Raw genomic sequence first — 16,832 nt, 5'->3', positions numbered from 1 at the left:
AAGCCAAAGAATAGATTTGTCTCTACACAATTGGAAAGAGCTCTACGTCGCAAGTGCTGATTGCCACATCCAAATTCAGTCAACTTTGCGCAGTGGCATTACCGTAACCAATGAGGTCAAACCGAGGTGTGGGTATTGCTAGTTGAAAACTTTTCCCAATACCCCGCCATGATGACTTGCAATATAGTCAGCATTGGCAATTTTTGTTAGTCTCCTAGGAGACTGTTAGTTATGGTGAATGAAAGATGATTGGACACAGCAGCAGAAAGCCCTTTTGGCAAATCCTGGACTCATAAGCATATAAACTCCCACAATTCAGTGCTCTAAGCCAAAGAATAGATTTGTCTCGCCACAATTGGAAAGAGATCTACGTCGCAAGTGCTGATTGCCACATCCAAATTCAGTCAACTTTGCGCAGTGGCATTACCGTAACCAATGAGGTCAAACCAAAGTGTGGTTATTGCTAGATGAAAACTTTTCCCAATACCCCGCCATGATGACTTGCAATATAGTCAGCATTGGCAATTTTTGTTAGTCTCCTAGGAGACTGTTAGTTATGGTGAATGAAAGATGATTGGACACAGCAGCAGAAAGCCCTTTTGGCAAATACTGGACTCATAAGTATATAAACTCCCACAATTCAGTGCTCTAAGCCAAAGAATAGATTTGTCTCGCCACAATTGGAAAGAGATCTACGTCGCAAGTGCTGATTGCCACATCCAAATTCAGTCAACTTTGCGCAGTGGCATTACCGTAACCAATGAGGTCAAACCGAGGTGTGGTTATTGCTAGTTGAAAACTTTTCCCAATACCCCGCCATGATGACTTGCAATATAGTCAGCATTGGCAATTTTTGTTAGTCTCCTAGGAGACTGTTAGTTATGGTGAATGAAAGATGATTGGACACAGCAGCAGAAAGCCCTTTTGGCAAATCCTGGACTCATAAGCATATAAACTCCCACAATTCAGTGCTCTAAGCCAAAGAATAGATTTGTCTCGCCACAATTGGAAAGAGCTCTACGTCGCAAGTGCTGATTGCCACATCCAAATTCAGTCAACTTTGCGCAGTGGCATTACCGTAACCAATGAGGTGAAACCGAGGTGTGGTTATTGCTAGTTGAAAACTTTTCCCAATACCCCGCCATGATGACTTGCAATATAGTCAGCATTGGCAATTTTTGTTAGTCTCCTAGGAGACTGTTAGTTATGGTGAATGAAAGATGATTGGACACAGCAGCAGAAAGCACTTTTGGCAAATCCTGGACTCATAAGCATATAAATTCCCACAATTCAGTGCTCTAAGCCAAAGAATAGATTTGTCTCGCCACAATTGAAAAGAGATCTACGTTGCAAGTGCTGATTGCCACATTCAAATTCAGTCAACTTTGCGCAGTGGCATTACCGTAACCAATGAGGTGAAACCGAGGTGTGGTTATTGCTAGTTGAAAACTTTTCCCAATACCCCGCCATGATGACTTGCAATATAGTCAGCATTGGCAATTTTTGTTAGTCTCCTAGGAGACTGTTAGTTATGGTGAATGAAAGATGATTGGACACAGCAGCAGAAAGCCCTTTTGGCAAATCCTGGACTCATAAGCATATAAACTCCCACAATTCAGTGCTCTAAACCAAAGAATAGATTTGTCTGGCCACAATTGGAAAGAGATCTACGTCGCAAGTGCTGATTGCCACATCCAAATTCAGTCAACTTTGCGCAGTGGCATTACCGTAACCAATGAGGTCAAACCAAAGTGTGGTTATTGCTAGATGAAAACTTTTCCCAATACCCCGCCATGATGACTTGCAATATAGTCAGCATTGGCAATTTTTGTTAGTCTCCTAGGAGACTGTTAGTTATGGTGAATGAAAGATGATTGGACACAGCAGCAGAAAGCCCTTTTGGCAAATACTGGACTCATAAGTATATAAACTCCCACAATTCAGTGCTCTAAGCCAAAGAATAGATTTGTCTCGCCACAATTGGAAAGAGATCTACGTCGCAAGTGCTGATTGCCACATCCAAATTCAGTCAACTTTGCGCAGTGGCATTACCGTAACCAATGAGGTCAAACCAAGGTGTGGTTATTGCTAGTTGAAAACTTTTCCCAATACCCCGCCATGATGACTTGCAATATAGTCAGCATTGGCAATTTTTGTTAGTCTCCTAGGAGACTGTTAGTTATGGTGAATGAAAGATGATTGGACACAGCAGCAGAAAGCACTTTTGGCAAATCCTGGACTCATAAGCATATAAATTCCCACAATTCAGTGCTCTAAGCCAAAGAATAGATTTGTCTCGCCACAATTGAAAAGAGATCTACGTCGCAAGTGCTGATTGCCACATCTAAATTCATTCAACTTTGCGCAGTGGCATTACCGTAACCAATGAGGTCAAACCGAGGTGTGGTTATTGCTAGTTGAAAACTTTTCCCAATACCCCGCCATGATGACTTGCAATATAGTCAGCATTGGCAATTTTTGTTAGTCTCCTAGGAGACTGTTAGTTATGGTGAATGAAAGATGATTGGACACAGCAGCAGAAAGCCCTTTTGGCAAATCCTGGACTCATAAGCATATAAACTCCCACAATTTAGTGCTCTAAGCCAAAGAATAGATTTGTCTCGCCACAATTGGAAAGAGCTCTACGTCGCAAGTGCTGATTGCCACATCCAAATTCAGCCAACTTTGCGCAGTGGCATTACCGTAACCAATGAGGTCAAACCGAGGTGTGGTTATTGCTAGTTGAAAACTTTTCCCAATATCCCGCCATGATGACTTGCAATATAGTCAGCATTGGCAATTTTTGTTAGTCTCCTAGGAGACTTTTAGTTATGGTGAATGAAAGATGATTGGACACAGCAGCAGAAAGCCCTTTTGGCAAATCCTGGACTCATAAGCATATAAACTCCCACAATTCAGTGCTCTAAGCCAAAGAATAGATTTGTCTCTACACAATTGGAAAGAGCTCTACGTCGCAAGTGCTGATTGCCACATCCAAATTCAGTCAACTTTGCGCAGTGGCATTACCGTAACCAATGAGGTCAAACCGAGGTGTGGGTATTGCTAGTTGAAAACTTTTCCCAATACCCCGCCATGATGACTTGCAATATAGTCAGCATTGGCAATTTTTGTTAGTCTCCTAGGAGACTGTTAGTTATGGTGAATGAAAGATGATTGGACACAGCAGCAGAAAGCCCTTTTGGCAAATCCTGGACTCATAAGCATATAAACTCCCACAATTCAGTGCTCTAAGCCAAAGAATAGATTTGTCTCGCCACAATTGGAAAGAGATCTACGTCGCAAGTGCTGATTGCCACATCCAAATTCAGTCAACTTTGCGCAGTGGCATTACCGTAACCAATGAGGTCAAACCAAAGTGTGGTTATTGCTAGATGAAAACTTTTCCCAATACCCCGCCATGATGACTTGCAATATAGTCAGCATTGGCAATTTTTGTTAGTCTCCTAGGAGACTGTTAGTTATGGTGAATGAAAGATGATTGGACACAGCAGCAGAAAGCCCTTTTGGCAAATCCTGGACTCATAAGCATATAAACTCCCACAATTCAGTGCTCTAAGCCAAAGAATAGATTTGTCTCGCCACAATTGGAAAGAGATCTACGTCGCAAGTGCTGATTGCCACATCCAAATTCAGTCAACTTTGCGCAGTGGCATTACCGTAACCAATGAGGTCAAACCAAAGTGTGGTTATTGCTAGATGAAAACTTTTCCCAATACCCCGCCATGATGACTTGCAATATAGTCAGCATTGGCAATTTTTGTTAGTCTCCTAGGAGACTGTTAGTTATGGTGAATGAAAGATGATTGGACACAGCAGCAGAAAGCCCTTTTGGCAAATACTGGACTCATAAGTATATAAACTCCCACAATTCAGTGCTCTAAGCCAAAGAATAGATTTGTCTCGCCACAATTGGAAAGAGATCTACGTCGCAAGTGCTGATTGCCACATCCAAATTCAGTCAACTTTGCGCAGTGGCATTACCGTAACCAATGAGGTCAAACCGAGGTGTGGTTATTGCTAGTTGAAAACTTTTCCCAATACCCCGCCATGATGACTTGCAATATAGTCAGCATTGGCAATTTTTGTTAGTCTCCTAGGAGACTGTTAGTTATGGTGAATGAAAGATGATTGGACACAGCAGCAGAAAGCCCTTTTGGCAAATCCTGGACTCATAAGCATATAAACTCCCACAATTCAGTGCTCTAAGCCAAAGAATAGATTTGTCTCGCCACAATTGGAAAGAGCTCTACGTCGCAAGTGCTGATTGCCACATCCAAATTCAGTCAACTTTGCGCAGTGGCATTACCGTAACCAATGAGGTGAAACCGAGGTGTGGTTATTGCTAGTTGAAAACTTTTCCCAATACCCCGCCATGATGACTTGCAATATAGTCAGCATTGGCAATTTTTGTTAGTCTCCTAGGAGACTGTTAGTTATGGTGAATGAAAGATGATTGGACACAGCAGCAGAAAGCCCTTTTGGCAAATCCTGGACTCATAAGCATATAAACTCCCACAATTCAGTGCTCTAAACCAAAGAATAGATTTGTCTGGCCACAATTGGAAAGAGATCTACGTCGCAAGTGCTGATTGCCACATCCAAATTCAGTCAACTTTGCGCAGTGGCATTACCGTAATCAATGAGGTCAAACCAAAGTGTGGTTATTGCTAGATGAAAACTTTTCCCAATACCCCGCCATGATGACTTGCAATATAGTCAGCATTGGCAATTTTTGTTAGTCTCCTAGGAGACTGTTAGTTATGGTGAATGAAAGATGATTGGACACAGCAGCAGAAAGCCCTTTTGGCAAATACTGGACTCATAAGTATATAAACTCCCACAATTCAGTGCTCTAAGCCAAAGAATAGATTTGTCTCGCCACAATTGGAAAGAGATCTACGTCGCAAGTGCTGATTGCCACATCCAAATTCAGTCAACTTTGCGCAGTGGCATTACCGTAACCAATGAGGTCAAACCGAGGTGTGGTTATTGCTAGTTGAAAACTTTTCCCAATACCCCGCCATGATGACTTGCAATATAGTCAGCATTGGCAATTTTTGTTAGTCTCCTAGGAGACTGTTAGTTATGGTGAATGAAAGATGATTGGACACAGCAGCAGAAAGCCCTTTTGGCAAATCCTGGACTCATAAGCATATAAACTCCCACAATTTAGTGCTCTAAGCCAAAGAATAGATTTGTCTCGCCACAATTGGAAAGAGCTCTACGTTGCAAGTGCTGATTGCCACATCCAAATTCAGCCAACTTTGCGCAGTGGCATTACCGTAACCAATGAGGTCAAACCGAGGTGTGGTTATTGCTAGTTGAAAACTTTTCCCAATATCCTGCCATGATGACTTGCAATATAGTCAGCATTGGCAATTTTTGTTAGTCTCCTAGGAGACTTTTAGTTATGGTGAATGAAAGATGATTGGACACAGCAGCAGAAAGCCCTTTTGGCAAATCCTGGACTCATAAGCATATAAACTCCCACAATTCAGTGCTCTAAGCCAAAGAATAGATTTGTCTCTACACAATTGGAAAGAGCTCTACGTCGCAAGTGCTGATTGCCACATCCAAATTCAGTCAACTTTGCGCAGTGGCATTACCGTAACCAATGAGGTCAAACCGAGGTGTGGGTATTGCTAGTTGAAAACTTTTCCCAATACCCCGCCATGATGACTTGCAATATAGTCAGCATTGGCAATTTTTGTTAGTCTCCTAGGAGACTGTTAGTTATGGTGAATGAAAGATGATTGGACACAGCAGCAGAAAGCCCTTTTGGCAAATCCTGGACTCATAAGCATATAAACTCCCACAATTCAGTGCTCTAAGCCAAAGAATAGATTTGTCTCGCCACAATTGGAAAGAGATCTACGTCGCAAGTGCTGATTGCCACATCCAAATTCAGTCAACTATGCGCAGTGGCATTACCGTAACCAATGAGGTCAAACCAAAGTGTGGTTATTGCTAGATGAAAACTTTTCCCAATACCCCGCCATGATGACTTGCAATATAGTCAGCATTGGCAATTTTTGTTAGTCTCCTAGGAGACTGTTAGTTATGGTGAATGAAAGATGATTGGACACAGCAGCAGAAAGCCCTTTTGGCAAATACTGGACTCATAAGTATATAAACTCCCACAATTCAGTGCTCTAAGCCAAAGAATAGATTTGTCTCGCCACAATTGGAAAGAGATCTACGTCGCAAGTGCTGATTGCCACATCCAAATTCAGTCAACTTTGCGCAGTGGCATTACCGTAACCAATGAGGTCAAACCGAGGTGTGGTTATTGCTAGTTGAAAACTTTTCCCAATACCCCGCCATGATGACTTGCAATATAGTCAGCATTGGCAATTTTTGTTAGTCTCCTAGGAGACTGTTAGTTATGGTGAATGAAAGATGATTGGACACAGCAGCAGAAAGCCCTTTTGGCAAATCCTGGACTCATAAGCATATAAACTCCCACAATTCAGTGCTCTAAGCCAAAGAATAGATTTGTCTCGCCACAATTGGAAAGAGCTCTACGTCGCAAGTGCTGATTGCCACATCCAAATTCAGTCAACTTTGCGCAGTGGCATTACCGTAACCAATGAGGTGAAACCGAGGTGTGGTTATTGCTAGTTGAAAACTTTTCCCAATACCCCGCCATGATGACTTGCAATATAGTCAGCATTGGCAATTTTTGTTAGTCTCCTAGGAGACTGTTAGTTATGGTGAATGAAAGATGATTGGACACAGCAGCAGAAAGCACTTTTGGCAAATCCTGGACTCATAAGCATATAAATTCCCACAATTCAGTGCTCTAAGCCAAAGAATAGATTTGTCTCGCCACAATTGAAAAGAGATCTACGTTGCAAGTGCTGATTGCCACATTCAAATTCAGTCAACTTTGCGCAGTGGCATTACCGTAACCAATGAGGTGAAACCGAGGTGTGGTTATTGCTAGTTGAAAACTTTTCCCAATACCCCGCCATGATGACTTGCAATATAGTCAGCATTGGCAATTTTTGTTAGTCTCCTAGGAGACTGTTAGTTATGGTGAATGAAAGATGATTGGACACAGCAGCAGAAAGCCCTTTTGGCAAATCCTGGACTCATAAGCATATAAACTCCCACAATTCAGTGCTCTAAACCAAAGAATAGATTTGTCTGGCCACAATTGGAAAGAGATCTACGTCGCAAGTGCTGATTGCCACATCCAAATTCAGTCAACTTTGCGCAGTGGCATTACCGTAACCAATGAGGTCAAACCAAAGTGTGGTTATTGCTAGATGAAAACTTTTCCCAATACCCCGCCATGATGACTTGCAATATAGTCAGCATTGGCAATTTTTGTTAGTCTCCTAGGAGACTGTTAGTTATGGTGAATGAAAGATGATTGGACACAGCAGCAGAAAGCCCTTTTGGCAAATACTGGACTCATAAGTATATAAACTCCCACAATTCAGTGCTCTAAGCCAAAGAATAGATTTGTCTCGCCACAATTGGAAAGAGATCTACGTCGCAAGTGCTGATTGCCACATCCAAATTCAGTCAACTTTGCGCAGTGGCATTACCGTAACCAATGAGGTCAAACCGAGGTGTGGTTATTGCTAGTTGAAAACTTTTCCCAATACCCCGCCATGATGACTTGCAATATAGTCAGCATTGGCAATTTTTGTTAGTCTCCTAGGAGACTGTTAGTTATGGTGAATGAAAGATGATTGGACACAGCAGCAGAAAGCCCTTTTGGCAAATCCAGGACTCATAAGCATATAAACTCCCACAATTCAGTGCTCTAAGCCAAAGAATAGATTTGTCTCGCCACAATTGAAAAGAGATCTACGTCGCAAGTGCTGATTGCCACATCCAAATTCAGTCAACTTTGCGCAGTGGCATTACTGTAACCAATGAGGTCAAACTGAGGTGTGGTTATTGCTAGTTGAAAACTTTTCCCAATACCCCGCCATGATGACTTGCAATATAGTCAGCATTGGCAATTTTTGTTAGTCTCCTAAGAGACTGTTAGTTATGGTGAATGAAAGATGATTGGACACAGCAGCAGAAAGCACTTTTGGCAAATCCTGGACTCATAAGCATATAAATTCCCACAATTCAGTGCTCTAAGCCAAAGAATAGATTTGTCTCGCCACAATTGAAAAGAGATCTACGTCGCAAGTGCTGATTGCCACATCTAAATTCAGGCAACTTTGCGCAGTGGCATTACCGTAACCAATGAGGTCAAACCGAGGTGTGGTTATTGCTAGTTGAAAACTTTTCCCAATACCCCGCCATGATGACTTGCAATATAGTCAGCATTGGCAATTTTTGTTAGTCTCCTAGGAGACTGTTAGTGATGGTGAATGAAAGATGATTGGACACAGCAGCAGAAAGCCCTTTTGGCAAATCCTGGACTCATAAGCATATAAACTCCCACAATTCAGTGCTCTAAGCCAAAGAATAGATTTGTCTCGCCACAATTGGAAAGAGCTCTACGTCGCAAGTGCTGATTGCCACATCCAAATTCAGTCAACTTTGCGCAGTGGCATTACTGTAACCAATGAGGTCAAACCGAGGTGTGGTTATTGCTAGTTGAAAACTTTTCCCAATACCCCGCCATGATGACTTGCAATATAGTCAGCATTGGCAATTTTTGTTAGTCTCCTAGGAGACTGTTAGTTATGGTGAATGATAGATGATTGGACACAGCAGCAGAAAGCACTTTTGGCAAATCCTGGACTCATAAGCATATAAATTCCCACAATTCAGTGCTCTAAGCCAAAGAATAGATTTGTCTCGCCACAATTGGAAAGAGATCTACGTCGCAAGTGCTGATTGCCACATCCAAATTCAGTCAACTTTGCGCAGTGGCATTACCGTAACCAATGAGGTCAAACCAAAGTGTGGTTATTGCTAGATGAAAACTTTTCCCAATACCCCGCCATGATGACTTGCAATATAGTCAGCATTGGCAATTTTTGTTAGTCTCCTAGGAGACTGTTAGTTATGGTGAATGAAAGATGATTGGACACAGCAGCAGAAAGCCCTTTTGGCAAATACTGGACTCATAAGTATATAAACTCCCACAATTCAGTGCTCTAAGCCAAAGAATAGATTTGTCTCGCCACAATTGGAAAGAGATCTACGTCGCAAGTGCTGATTGCCACATCCAAATTCAGTCAACTTTGCGCAGTGGCATTACCGTAACCAATGAGGTCAAACCGAGGTGTGGTTATTGCTAGTTGAAAACTTTTCCCAATACCCCGCCATGATGACTTGCAATATAGTCAGCATTGGCAATTTTTGTTAGTCTCCTAGGAGACTGTTAGTTATGGTGAATGAAAGATGATTGGACACAGCAGCAGAAAGCCCTTTTGGCAAATCCTGGACTCATAAGCATATAAACTCCCACAATTCAGTGCTCTAAGCCAAAGAATAGATTTGTCTCGCCACAATTGGAAAGAGCTCTACGTCGCAAGTGCTGATTGCCACATCCAAATTCAGTCAACTTTGCGCAGTGGCATTACCGTAACCAATGAGGTGAAACCGAGGTGTGGTTATTGCTAGTTGAAAACTTTTCCCAATACCCCGCCATGATGACTTGCAATATTGTCAGCATTGGCAATTTTTGTTAGTCTCCTAGGAGACTGTTAGTTATGGTGAATGAAAGATGATTGGACACAGCAGCAGAAAGCACTTTTGGCAAATCCTGGACTCATAAGCATATAAATTCCCACAATTCAGTGCTCTAAGCCAAAGAATAGATTTGTCTCGCCACAATTGAAAAGAGATCTACGTTGCAAGTGCTGATTGCCACATTCAAATTCAGTCAACTTTGCGCAGTGGCATTACCGTAACCAATGAGGTGAAACCGAGGTGTGGTTATTGCTAGTTGAAAACTTTTCCCAATACCCCGCCATGATGACTTGCAATATAGTCAGCATTGGCAATTTTTGTTAGTCTCCTAGGAGACTGTTAGTTATGGTGAATGAAAGATGATTGGACACAGCAGCAGAAAGCCCTTTTGGCAAATCCTGGACTCATAAGCATATAAACTCCCACAATTCAGTGCTCTAAACCAAAGAATAGATTTGTCTGGCCACAATTGGAAAGAGATCTACGTCGCAAGTGCTGATTGCCACATCCAAATTCAGTCAACTTTGCGCAGTGGCATTACCGTAACCAATGAGGTCAAACCAAAGTGTGGTTATTGCTAGATGAAAACTTTTCCCAATACCCCGCCATGATGACTTGCAATATAGTCAGCATTGGCAATTTTTGTTAGTCTCCTAGGAGACTGTTAGTTATGGTGAATGAAAGATGATTGGACACAGCAGCAGAAAGCCCTTTTGGCAAATACTGGACTCATAAGTATATAAACTCCCACAATTCAGTGCTCTAAGCCAAAGAATAGATTTGTCTCGCCACAATTGGAAAGAGATCTACGTCGCAAGTGCTGATTGCCACATCCAAATTCAGTCAACTTTGCGCAGTGGCATTACCGTAACCAATGAGGTCAAACCGAGGTGTGGTTATTGCTAGTTGAAAACTTTTCCCAATACCCCGCCATGATGACTTGCAATATAGTCAGCATTGGCAATTTTTGTTAGTCTCCTAGGAGACTGTTAGTTATGGTGAATGAAAGATGATTGGACACAGCAGCAGAAAGCACTTTTGGCAAATCCTGGACTCATAAGCATATAAATTCCCACAATTCAGTGCTCTAAGCCAAAGAATAGATTTGTCTCGCCACAATTGAAAAGAGATCTACGTCGCAAGTGCTGATTGCCACATCTAAAATTATTCAACTTTGCGCAGTGGCATTACCGTAACCAATGAGGTCAAACCGAGGTGTGGTTATTGCTAGTTGAAAACTTTTCCCAATACCCCGCCATGATGACTTGCAATATAGTCAGCATTGGCAATTTTTGTTAGTCTCCTAGGAGACTGTTAGTTATGGTGAATGAAAGATGATTGGACACAGCAGCAGAAAGCCCTTTTGGCAAATCCTGGACTCATAAGCATATAAACTCCCACAATTTAGTGCTCTAAGCCAAAGAATAGATTTGTCTCGCCACAATTGGAAAGAGCTCTACGTCGCAAGTGCTGATTGCCACATCCAAATTCAGCCAACTTTGCGCAGTGGCATTACCGTAACCAATGAGGTCAAACCGAGGTGTGGTTATTGCTAGTTGAAAACTTTTCCCAATATCCCGCCATGATGACTTGCAATATAGTCAGCATTGGCAATTTTTGTTAGTCTCCTAGGAGACTTTTAGTTATGGTGAATGAAAGATGATTGGACACAGCAGCAGAAAGCCCTTTTGGCAAATCCTGGACTCATAAGCATATAAACTCCCACAATTCAGTGCTCTAAGCCAAAGAATAGATTTGTCTCTACACAATTGGAAAGAGCTCTACGTCGCAAGTGCTGATTGCCACATCCAAATTCAGTCAACTTTGCGCAGTGGCATTACCGTAACCAATGAGGTCAAACCGAGGTGTGGGTATTGCTAGTTGAAAACTTTTCCCAATACCCCGCCATGATGACTTGCAATATAGTCAGCATTGGCAATTTTTGTTAGTCTCCTAGGAGACTGTTAGTTATGGTGAATGAAAGATGATTGGACACAGCAGCAGAAAGCCCTTTTGGCAAATCCTGGACTCATAAGCATATAAACTCCCACAATTCAGTGCTCTAAGCCAAAGAATAGATTTGTCTCGCCACAATTGGAAAGAGATCTACGTCGCAAGTGCTGATTGCCACATCCAAATTCAGTCAACTTTGCGCAGTGGCATTACCGTAACCAATGAGGTCAAACCAAAGTGTGGTTATTGCTAGATGAAAACTTTTCCCAATACCCTGCCATGATGACTTGCAATATAGTCAGCATTGGCAATTTTTGTTAGTCTCCTAGGAGACTGTTAGTTATGGTGAATGAAAGATGATTGGACACAGCAGCAGAAAGCCCTTTTGGCAAATCCTGGACTCATAAGCATATAAACTCCCACAATTCAGTGCTCTAAGCCAAAGAATAGATTTGTCTCGCCACAATTGGAAAGAGATCTACGTCGCAAGTGCTGATTGCCACATCCAAATTCAGTCAACTTTGCGCAGTGGCATTACCGTAACCAATGAGGTCAAACCAAAGTGTGGTTATTGCTAGATGAAAACTTTTCCCAATACCCCGCCATGATGACTTGCAATATAGTCAGCATTGGCAATTTTTGTTAGTCTCCTAGGAGACTGTTAGTTATGGTGAATGAAAGATGATTGGACACAGCAGCAGAAAGCCCTTTTGGCAAATACTGGACTCATAAGTATATAAACTCCCACAATTCAGTGCTCTAAGCCAAAGAATAGATTTGTCTCGCCACAATTGGAAAGAGATCTACGTCGCAAGTGCTGATTGCCACATCCAAATTCAGTCAACTTTGCGCAGTGGCATTACCGTAACCAATGAGGTCAAACCGAGGTGTGGTTATTGCTAGTTGAAAACTTTTCCCAATACCCCGCCATGATGACTTGCAATATAGTCAGCATTGGCAATTTTTGTTAGTCTCCTAGGAGACTGTTAGTTATGGTGAATGAAAGATGATTGGACATAGCAGCAGAAAGCCCTTTTGGCAAATCCTGGACTCATAAGCATATAAACTCCCACAATTCAGTGCTCTAAGCCAAAGAATAGATTTGTCTCGCCACAATTGGAAAGAGCTCTACGTCGCAAGTGCTGATTGCCACATCCAAATTCAGTCAACTTTGTGCAGTGGCATTACCGTAACCAATGAGGTGAAACCGAGGTGTGGTTATTGCTAGTTGAAAACTTTTCCCAATACCCCGCCATGATGACTTGCAATATAGTCAGCATTGGCAATTTTTGTTAGTCTCCTAGGAGACTGTTAGTTATGGTGAATGAAAGATGATTGGACACAGCAGCAGAAAGCACTTTTGGCAAATCCTGGACTCATAAGCATATAAATTCCCACAATTCAGTGCTCTAAGCCAAAGAATAGATTTGTCTCGCCACAATTGAAAAGAGATCTACGTTGCAAGTGCTGATTGCCACATTCAAATTCAGTCAACTTTGCGCAGTGGAATTACCGTAACCAATGAGGTGAAACCGAGGTGTGGTTATTGCTAGTTGAAAACTTTTCCCAATACCCCGCCATGATGACTTGCAATATAGTCAGCATTGGCAATTTTTGTTAGTCTCCTAGGAGACTGTTAGTTATGGTGAATGAAAGATGATTGGACACAGCAGCAGAAAGCCCTTTTGGCAAATCCTGGACTCATAAGCATATAAACTCCCACAATTCAGTGCTCTAAACCAAAGAATAGATTTGTCTGGCCACAATTGGAAAGAGATCTACGTCGCAAGTGCTGATTGCCACATCCAAATTCAGTCAACTTTGCGCAGTGGCATTACCGTAATCAATGAGGTCAAACCAAAGTGTGGTTATTGCTAGATGAAAACTTTTCCCAATACCCCGCCATGATGGCTTGCAATATAGTCAGCATTGGCAATTTTTGTTAGTCTCCTAGGAGACTGTTAGTTATGGTGAATGAAAGATGATTGGACACAGCAGCAGAAAGCCCTTTTGGCAAATACTGGACTCATAAGTATATAAACTCCCACAATTCAGTGCTCTAAGCCAAAGAATAGATTTGTCTCGCCACAATTGGAAAGAGATCTACGTCGCAAGTGCTGATTGCCACATCCAAATTCAGTCAACTTTGCGCAGTGGCATTACCGTAACCAATGAGGTCAAACCGAGGTGTGGTTATTGCTAGTTGAAAACTTTTCCCAATACCCCGCCATGATGACTTGCAATATAGTCAGCATTGGCAATTTTTGTTAGTCTCCTAGGAGACTGTTAGTTATGGTGAATGAAAGATGATTGGACACAGCAGCAGAAAGCACTTTTGGCAAATCCTGGACTCATAAGCATATAAATTCCCACAATTCAGTGCTCTAAGCCAAAGAATAGATTTGTCTTGCCACAATTGAAAAGAGATCTACGTCGCAAGTGCTGATTGCCACATCTAAATTCATTCAACTTTGCGCAGTGGCATTACCGTAACCAATGAGGTCAAACCGAGGTGTGGTTATTGCTAGTTGAAAACTTTTCCCAATACCCCGCCATGATGACTTGCAATATAGTCAGCATTGGCAATTTTTGTTAGTCTCCTAGGAGACTGTTAGTTATGGTGAATGAAAGATGATTGGACACAGCAGCAGAAAGCCCTTTTGGCAAATCCTGGACTCATAAGCATATAAACTCCCACAATTTAGTGCTCTAAGCCAAAGAATAGATTTGTCTCGCCACAATTGGAAAGAGCTCTACGTCGCAAGTGCTGATTGCCACATCCAAATTCAGCCAACTTTGCGCAGTGGCATTACCGTAACCAATGAGGTCAAACCGAGGTGTGGTTATTGCTAGTTGAAAACTTTTCCCAATATCCCGCCATGATGACTTGCAATATAGTCAGCATTGGCAATTTTTGTTAGTCTCCTAGGAGACTTTTAGTTATGGTGAATGAAAGATGATTGGACACAGCAGCAGAAAGCCCTTTTGGCAAATCCTGGACTCATAAGCATATAAACTCCCACAATTCAGTGCTCTAAGCCAAAGAATAGATTTGTCTCTACACAATTGGAAAGAGCTCTACGTCGCAAGTGCTGATTGCCACATCCAAATTCAGTCAACTTTGCGCAGTGGCATTACCGTAACCAATGAGGTCAAACCGAGGTGTGGGTATTGCTAGTTGAAAACTTTTCCCAATACCCCGCCATGATGACTTGCAATATAGTCAGCATTGGCAATTTTTGTTAGTCTCCTAGGAGACTGTTAGTTATGGTGAATGAAAGATGATTGGACACAGCAGCAGAAAGCCCTTTTGGCAAATCCTGGACTCATAAGTATATAAACTCCCACAATTCAGTGCTCTAAGCCAAAGAATAGATTTGTCTCGCCACAATTGGAAAGAGATCTACGTCGCAAGTGCTGATTGCCACATCCAAATTCAGTCAACTTTGCGCAGTGGCATTACCGTAACCAATGAGGTCAAACCGAGGTGTGGTTATTGCTAGTTGAAAACTTTTCCCAATACCCCGCCATGATGACTTGCAATATAGTCAGCATTGGCAATTTTTGTTAGTCTCCTAGGAGACTGTTAGTTATGGTGAATGAAAGATGATTGGACACAGCAGCAGAAAGCCCTTTTGGCAAATCCTGGACTCATAAGCATATAAACTCCCACAATTCAGTGCTCTAAGCCAAAGAATAGATTTGTCTCGCCACAATTGGAAAGAGCTCTACGTCGCAAGTGCTGATTGCCACATCCAAATTCAGTCAACTTTGCGCAGTGGCATTACCGTAACCAATGAGGTGAAACCGAGGTGTGGTTATTGCTAGTTGAAAACTTTTCCCAATACCCCGCCATGATGACTTGCAATATAGTCAGCATTGGCAATTTTTGTTAGTCTCCTAGGAGACTGTTAGTTATGGTGAATGAAAGATGATTGGACACAGCAGCAGAAAGCACTTTTGGCAAATCCTGGACTCATAAGCATATAAACTCCCACAATTCAGTGCTCTAAGCCAAAGAATAGATTTGTCTCTACACAATTGGAAAGAGCTCTACGTCGCAAGTGCTGATTGCCACATCCAAATTCAGTCAACTTTGCGCAGTGGCATTACCGTAACCAATGAGGTCAAACCGAGGTGTGGGTATTGCTAGTTGAAAACTTTTCCCAATACCCCGCCATGATGACTTGCAATATAGTCAGCATTGGCAATTTTTGTTAGTCTCCTAGGAGACTGTTAGTTATGGTGAATGAAAGATGATTGGACACAGCAGCAGAAAGCCCTTTTGGCAAATCCTGGACTCATAAGCATATAAACTCCCACAATTCAGTGCTCTAAGCCAAAGAATAGATTTGTCTCGCCACAATTGGAAAGAGATCTACGTCGCAAGTGCTGATTGCCACATCCAAATTCAGTCAACTTTGCGCAGTGGCATTACCGTAACCAATGAGGTCAAACCAAAGTGTGGTTATTGCTAGATGAAAACTTTTCCCAATACCCCGCCATGATGACTTGCAATATAGTCAGCATTGGCAATTTTTGTTAGTCTCCTAGGAGACTGTTAGTTATGGTGAATGAAAGATGATTGGACACAGCAGCAGAAAGCCCTTTTGGCAAATACTGGACTCATAAGTATATAAACTCCCACAATTCAGTGCTCTAAGCCAAAGAATAGATTTGTCTCGCCACAATTGGAAAGAGATCTACGTCGCAAGTGCTGATTGCCACATCCAAATTCAGTCAACTTTGCGCAGTGGCATTACCGTAACCAATGAGGTCAAACCGAGGTGTGGTTATTGCTAGTTGAAAACTTTTCCCAATACCCCGCCATGATGACTTGCAATATAGTCAGCATTGGCAATTTTTGTTAGTCTCCTAGGAGACTGTTAGTTATGGTGAATGAAAGATGATTGGACACAGCAGCAGAAAGCCCTTTTGGCAAATCCTGGACTCATAAGCATATAAACTCCCACAATTCAGTGCTCTAAGCCAAAGAATAGATTTGTCTCGCCACAATTGGAAAGAGCTCTACGTCGCAAGTGCTGATTGCCACATCCAAATTCAGTCAACTTTGCGCAGTGGCATTACCGTAACCAATGAGGTGAAACCGAGGTGTGGTTATTGCTAGTTGAAAACTTTTCCCAATACCCCGCCATGATGACTTGCAATATAGTCAGCATTGGCAATTTTTGTTAGTCTCCTAGGAGACTGTTAGTTATGGTGAATGAAAGATGATTGGACAC

The 16,832-nt window shown here is 42.1% G+C and overlaps 52 non-coding genes across 52 annotated transcripts; all 52 read left to right on the top strand.

The window, feature by feature from the left end:
• Positions 1-81: 81 nt before the first annotated feature.
• On the top strand, positions 82-222 carry LOC142156034 (U4 spliceosomal RNA). Its single transcript, XR_012692112.1, has one exon. It is a non-coding gene; the product is annotated as a U4 spliceosomal RNA (small nuclear RNA).
• Positions 223-406: 184 nt separating this feature from the next.
• LOC142156190 (U4 spliceosomal RNA) lies at positions 407-547 on the top strand. The gene has a single exon (XR_012692260.1). It is a non-coding gene; the product is annotated as a U4 spliceosomal RNA (small nuclear RNA).
• Positions 548-731: 184 nt separating this feature from the next.
• On the top strand, positions 732-872 carry LOC142155829 (U4 spliceosomal RNA). Its single transcript, XR_012691917.1, has one exon. It is a non-coding gene; the product is annotated as a U4 spliceosomal RNA (small nuclear RNA).
• Positions 873-1,056: 184 nt separating this feature from the next.
• On the top strand, positions 1,057-1,197 carry LOC142155900 (U4 spliceosomal RNA). The gene has a single exon (XR_012691985.1). It is a non-coding gene; the product is annotated as a U4 spliceosomal RNA (small nuclear RNA).
• A 184-nt stretch (positions 1,198-1,381) lies between these two features.
• LOC142155899 (U4 spliceosomal RNA) lies at positions 1,382-1,522 on the top strand. Its single transcript, XR_012691984.1, has one exon. It is a non-coding gene; the product is annotated as a U4 spliceosomal RNA (small nuclear RNA).
• Positions 1,523-1,706: 184 nt separating this feature from the next.
• Positions 1,707-1,847, top strand: LOC142156189 (U4 spliceosomal RNA). Its single transcript, XR_012692259.1, has one exon. It is a non-coding gene; the product is annotated as a U4 spliceosomal RNA (small nuclear RNA).
• Positions 1,848-2,031: 184 nt separating this feature from the next.
• LOC142155992 (U4 spliceosomal RNA) lies at positions 2,032-2,172 on the top strand. Its single transcript, XR_012692073.1, has one exon. It is a non-coding gene; the product is annotated as a U4 spliceosomal RNA (small nuclear RNA).
• Positions 2,173-2,356: 184 nt separating this feature from the next.
• LOC142155828 (U4 spliceosomal RNA) lies at positions 2,357-2,497 on the top strand. The gene has a single exon (XR_012691916.1). It is a non-coding gene; the product is annotated as a U4 spliceosomal RNA (small nuclear RNA).
• Positions 2,498-2,681: 184 nt separating this feature from the next.
• On the top strand, positions 2,682-2,822 carry LOC142155853 (U4 spliceosomal RNA). The gene has a single exon (XR_012691940.1). It is a non-coding gene; the product is annotated as a U4 spliceosomal RNA (small nuclear RNA).
• Positions 2,823-3,006: 184 nt separating this feature from the next.
• LOC142156032 (U4 spliceosomal RNA) lies at positions 3,007-3,147 on the top strand. The gene has a single exon (XR_012692110.1). It is a non-coding gene; the product is annotated as a U4 spliceosomal RNA (small nuclear RNA).
• A 184-nt stretch (positions 3,148-3,331) lies between these two features.
• LOC142156188 (U4 spliceosomal RNA) lies at positions 3,332-3,472 on the top strand. The gene has a single exon (XR_012692258.1). It is a non-coding gene; the product is annotated as a U4 spliceosomal RNA (small nuclear RNA).
• A 184-nt stretch (positions 3,473-3,656) lies between these two features.
• LOC142156186 (U4 spliceosomal RNA) lies at positions 3,657-3,797 on the top strand. Its single transcript, XR_012692257.1, has one exon. It is a non-coding gene; the product is annotated as a U4 spliceosomal RNA (small nuclear RNA).
• Positions 3,798-3,981: 184 nt separating this feature from the next.
• On the top strand, positions 3,982-4,122 carry LOC142155827 (U4 spliceosomal RNA). Its single transcript, XR_012691915.1, has one exon. It is a non-coding gene; the product is annotated as a U4 spliceosomal RNA (small nuclear RNA).
• A 184-nt stretch (positions 4,123-4,306) lies between these two features.
• Positions 4,307-4,447, top strand: LOC142155898 (U4 spliceosomal RNA). Its single transcript, XR_012691983.1, has one exon. It is a non-coding gene; the product is annotated as a U4 spliceosomal RNA (small nuclear RNA).
• Positions 4,448-4,631: 184 nt separating this feature from the next.
• LOC142156201 (U4 spliceosomal RNA) lies at positions 4,632-4,772 on the top strand. The gene has a single exon (XR_012692271.1). It is a non-coding gene; the product is annotated as a U4 spliceosomal RNA (small nuclear RNA).
• Positions 4,773-4,956: 184 nt separating this feature from the next.
• On the top strand, positions 4,957-5,097 carry LOC142155826 (U4 spliceosomal RNA). Its single transcript, XR_012691914.1, has one exon. It is a non-coding gene; the product is annotated as a U4 spliceosomal RNA (small nuclear RNA).
• Positions 5,098-5,281: 184 nt separating this feature from the next.
• On the top strand, positions 5,282-5,422 carry LOC142155945 (U4 spliceosomal RNA). Its single transcript, XR_012692028.1, has one exon. It is a non-coding gene; the product is annotated as a U4 spliceosomal RNA (small nuclear RNA).
• Positions 5,423-5,606: 184 nt separating this feature from the next.
• On the top strand, positions 5,607-5,747 carry LOC142156031 (U4 spliceosomal RNA). The gene has a single exon (XR_012692109.1). It is a non-coding gene; the product is annotated as a U4 spliceosomal RNA (small nuclear RNA).
• Positions 5,748-5,931: 184 nt separating this feature from the next.
• On the top strand, positions 5,932-6,072 carry LOC142156196 (U4 spliceosomal RNA). Its single transcript, XR_012692266.1, has one exon. It is a non-coding gene; the product is annotated as a U4 spliceosomal RNA (small nuclear RNA).
• Positions 6,073-6,256: 184 nt separating this feature from the next.
• On the top strand, positions 6,257-6,397 carry LOC142155825 (U4 spliceosomal RNA). The gene has a single exon (XR_012691913.1). It is a non-coding gene; the product is annotated as a U4 spliceosomal RNA (small nuclear RNA).
• A 184-nt stretch (positions 6,398-6,581) lies between these two features.
• Positions 6,582-6,722, top strand: LOC142155897 (U4 spliceosomal RNA). Its single transcript, XR_012691982.1, has one exon. It is a non-coding gene; the product is annotated as a U4 spliceosomal RNA (small nuclear RNA).
• A 184-nt stretch (positions 6,723-6,906) lies between these two features.
• On the top strand, positions 6,907-7,047 carry LOC142155896 (U4 spliceosomal RNA). The gene has a single exon (XR_012691981.1). It is a non-coding gene; the product is annotated as a U4 spliceosomal RNA (small nuclear RNA).
• Positions 7,048-7,231: 184 nt separating this feature from the next.
• LOC142156184 (U4 spliceosomal RNA) lies at positions 7,232-7,372 on the top strand. The gene has a single exon (XR_012692255.1). It is a non-coding gene; the product is annotated as a U4 spliceosomal RNA (small nuclear RNA).
• A 184-nt stretch (positions 7,373-7,556) lies between these two features.
• On the top strand, positions 7,557-7,697 carry LOC142155824 (U4 spliceosomal RNA). The gene has a single exon (XR_012691912.1). It is a non-coding gene; the product is annotated as a U4 spliceosomal RNA (small nuclear RNA).
• Positions 7,698-7,881: 184 nt separating this feature from the next.
• LOC142156037 (U4 spliceosomal RNA) lies at positions 7,882-8,022 on the top strand. Its single transcript, XR_012692115.1, has one exon. It is a non-coding gene; the product is annotated as a U4 spliceosomal RNA (small nuclear RNA).
• A 184-nt stretch (positions 8,023-8,206) lies between these two features.
• Positions 8,207-8,347, top strand: LOC142155822 (U4 spliceosomal RNA). The gene has a single exon (XR_012691910.1). It is a non-coding gene; the product is annotated as a U4 spliceosomal RNA (small nuclear RNA).
• Positions 8,348-8,531: 184 nt separating this feature from the next.
• LOC142155933 (U4 spliceosomal RNA) lies at positions 8,532-8,672 on the top strand. Its single transcript, XR_012692017.1, has one exon. It is a non-coding gene; the product is annotated as a U4 spliceosomal RNA (small nuclear RNA).
• Positions 8,673-8,856: 184 nt separating this feature from the next.
• Positions 8,857-8,997, top strand: LOC142156183 (U4 spliceosomal RNA). Its single transcript, XR_012692254.1, has one exon. It is a non-coding gene; the product is annotated as a U4 spliceosomal RNA (small nuclear RNA).
• Positions 8,998-9,181: 184 nt separating this feature from the next.
• LOC142155821 (U4 spliceosomal RNA) lies at positions 9,182-9,322 on the top strand. The gene has a single exon (XR_012691909.1). It is a non-coding gene; the product is annotated as a U4 spliceosomal RNA (small nuclear RNA).
• Positions 9,323-9,506: 184 nt separating this feature from the next.
• LOC142155917 (U4 spliceosomal RNA) lies at positions 9,507-9,647 on the top strand. Its single transcript, XR_012692002.1, has one exon. It is a non-coding gene; the product is annotated as a U4 spliceosomal RNA (small nuclear RNA).
• A 184-nt stretch (positions 9,648-9,831) lies between these two features.
• LOC142155895 (U4 spliceosomal RNA) lies at positions 9,832-9,972 on the top strand. Its single transcript, XR_012691980.1, has one exon. It is a non-coding gene; the product is annotated as a U4 spliceosomal RNA (small nuclear RNA).
• A 184-nt stretch (positions 9,973-10,156) lies between these two features.
• Positions 10,157-10,297, top strand: LOC142156182 (U4 spliceosomal RNA). Its single transcript, XR_012692253.1, has one exon. It is a non-coding gene; the product is annotated as a U4 spliceosomal RNA (small nuclear RNA).
• A 184-nt stretch (positions 10,298-10,481) lies between these two features.
• On the top strand, positions 10,482-10,622 carry LOC142155820 (U4 spliceosomal RNA). The gene has a single exon (XR_012691908.1). It is a non-coding gene; the product is annotated as a U4 spliceosomal RNA (small nuclear RNA).
• A 184-nt stretch (positions 10,623-10,806) lies between these two features.
• LOC142155819 (U4 spliceosomal RNA) lies at positions 10,807-10,947 on the top strand. Its single transcript, XR_012691907.1, has one exon. It is a non-coding gene; the product is annotated as a U4 spliceosomal RNA (small nuclear RNA).
• Positions 10,948-11,131: 184 nt separating this feature from the next.
• Positions 11,132-11,272, top strand: LOC142155852 (U4 spliceosomal RNA). Its single transcript, XR_012691939.1, has one exon. It is a non-coding gene; the product is annotated as a U4 spliceosomal RNA (small nuclear RNA).
• Positions 11,273-11,456: 184 nt separating this feature from the next.
• Positions 11,457-11,597, top strand: LOC142156030 (U4 spliceosomal RNA). Its single transcript, XR_012692108.1, has one exon. It is a non-coding gene; the product is annotated as a U4 spliceosomal RNA (small nuclear RNA).
• Positions 11,598-11,781: 184 nt separating this feature from the next.
• Positions 11,782-11,922, top strand: LOC142156200 (U4 spliceosomal RNA). Its single transcript, XR_012692270.1, has one exon. It is a non-coding gene; the product is annotated as a U4 spliceosomal RNA (small nuclear RNA).
• A 184-nt stretch (positions 11,923-12,106) lies between these two features.
• On the top strand, positions 12,107-12,247 carry LOC142156181 (U4 spliceosomal RNA). Its single transcript, XR_012692252.1, has one exon. It is a non-coding gene; the product is annotated as a U4 spliceosomal RNA (small nuclear RNA).
• A 184-nt stretch (positions 12,248-12,431) lies between these two features.
• LOC142155818 (U4 spliceosomal RNA) lies at positions 12,432-12,572 on the top strand. Its single transcript, XR_012691906.1, has one exon. It is a non-coding gene; the product is annotated as a U4 spliceosomal RNA (small nuclear RNA).
• Positions 12,573-12,756: 184 nt separating this feature from the next.
• LOC142155903 (U4 spliceosomal RNA) lies at positions 12,757-12,897 on the top strand. The gene has a single exon (XR_012691988.1). It is a non-coding gene; the product is annotated as a U4 spliceosomal RNA (small nuclear RNA).
• A 184-nt stretch (positions 12,898-13,081) lies between these two features.
• LOC142155912 (U4 spliceosomal RNA) lies at positions 13,082-13,222 on the top strand. The gene has a single exon (XR_012691997.1). It is a non-coding gene; the product is annotated as a U4 spliceosomal RNA (small nuclear RNA).
• Positions 13,223-13,406: 184 nt separating this feature from the next.
• Positions 13,407-13,547, top strand: LOC142156222 (U4 spliceosomal RNA). The gene has a single exon (XR_012692291.1). It is a non-coding gene; the product is annotated as a U4 spliceosomal RNA (small nuclear RNA).
• Positions 13,548-13,731: 184 nt separating this feature from the next.
• On the top strand, positions 13,732-13,872 carry LOC142155817 (U4 spliceosomal RNA). The gene has a single exon (XR_012691905.1). It is a non-coding gene; the product is annotated as a U4 spliceosomal RNA (small nuclear RNA).
• Positions 13,873-14,056: 184 nt separating this feature from the next.
• Positions 14,057-14,197, top strand: LOC142155816 (U4 spliceosomal RNA). Its single transcript, XR_012691904.1, has one exon. It is a non-coding gene; the product is annotated as a U4 spliceosomal RNA (small nuclear RNA).
• Positions 14,198-14,381: 184 nt separating this feature from the next.
• Positions 14,382-14,522, top strand: LOC142155851 (U4 spliceosomal RNA). Its single transcript, XR_012691938.1, has one exon. It is a non-coding gene; the product is annotated as a U4 spliceosomal RNA (small nuclear RNA).
• A 184-nt stretch (positions 14,523-14,706) lies between these two features.
• LOC142156029 (U4 spliceosomal RNA) lies at positions 14,707-14,847 on the top strand. The gene has a single exon (XR_012692107.1). It is a non-coding gene; the product is annotated as a U4 spliceosomal RNA (small nuclear RNA).
• Positions 14,848-15,031: 184 nt separating this feature from the next.
• On the top strand, positions 15,032-15,172 carry LOC142155815 (U4 spliceosomal RNA). Its single transcript, XR_012691903.1, has one exon. It is a non-coding gene; the product is annotated as a U4 spliceosomal RNA (small nuclear RNA).
• A 184-nt stretch (positions 15,173-15,356) lies between these two features.
• Positions 15,357-15,497, top strand: LOC142155894 (U4 spliceosomal RNA). Its single transcript, XR_012691979.1, has one exon. It is a non-coding gene; the product is annotated as a U4 spliceosomal RNA (small nuclear RNA).
• Positions 15,498-15,681: 184 nt separating this feature from the next.
• Positions 15,682-15,822, top strand: LOC142156028 (U4 spliceosomal RNA). Its single transcript, XR_012692106.1, has one exon. It is a non-coding gene; the product is annotated as a U4 spliceosomal RNA (small nuclear RNA).
• A 184-nt stretch (positions 15,823-16,006) lies between these two features.
• On the top strand, positions 16,007-16,147 carry LOC142156180 (U4 spliceosomal RNA). The gene has a single exon (XR_012692251.1). It is a non-coding gene; the product is annotated as a U4 spliceosomal RNA (small nuclear RNA).
• Positions 16,148-16,331: 184 nt separating this feature from the next.
• On the top strand, positions 16,332-16,472 carry LOC142155813 (U4 spliceosomal RNA). The gene has a single exon (XR_012691902.1). It is a non-coding gene; the product is annotated as a U4 spliceosomal RNA (small nuclear RNA).
• Positions 16,473-16,656: 184 nt separating this feature from the next.
• LOC142155892 (U4 spliceosomal RNA) lies at positions 16,657-16,797 on the top strand. The gene has a single exon (XR_012691977.1). It is a non-coding gene; the product is annotated as a U4 spliceosomal RNA (small nuclear RNA).
• The last annotated feature ends 35 nt before the right edge of the window (positions 16,798-16,832 follow it).

Source organism: Mixophyes fleayi, chromosome 4 (assembly GCF_038048845.1).
Source record: "Mixophyes fleayi isolate aMixFle1 chromosome 4, aMixFle1.hap1, whole genome shotgun sequence".
Lineage (NCBI taxonomy): Eukaryota > Metazoa > Chordata > Amphibia > Anura > Limnodynastidae > Mixophyes > Mixophyes fleayi.
The sequence above is the reverse complement of the archived record's forward strand: the minus strand, read 5'-3'. Positions and strand labels throughout refer to the sequence as shown.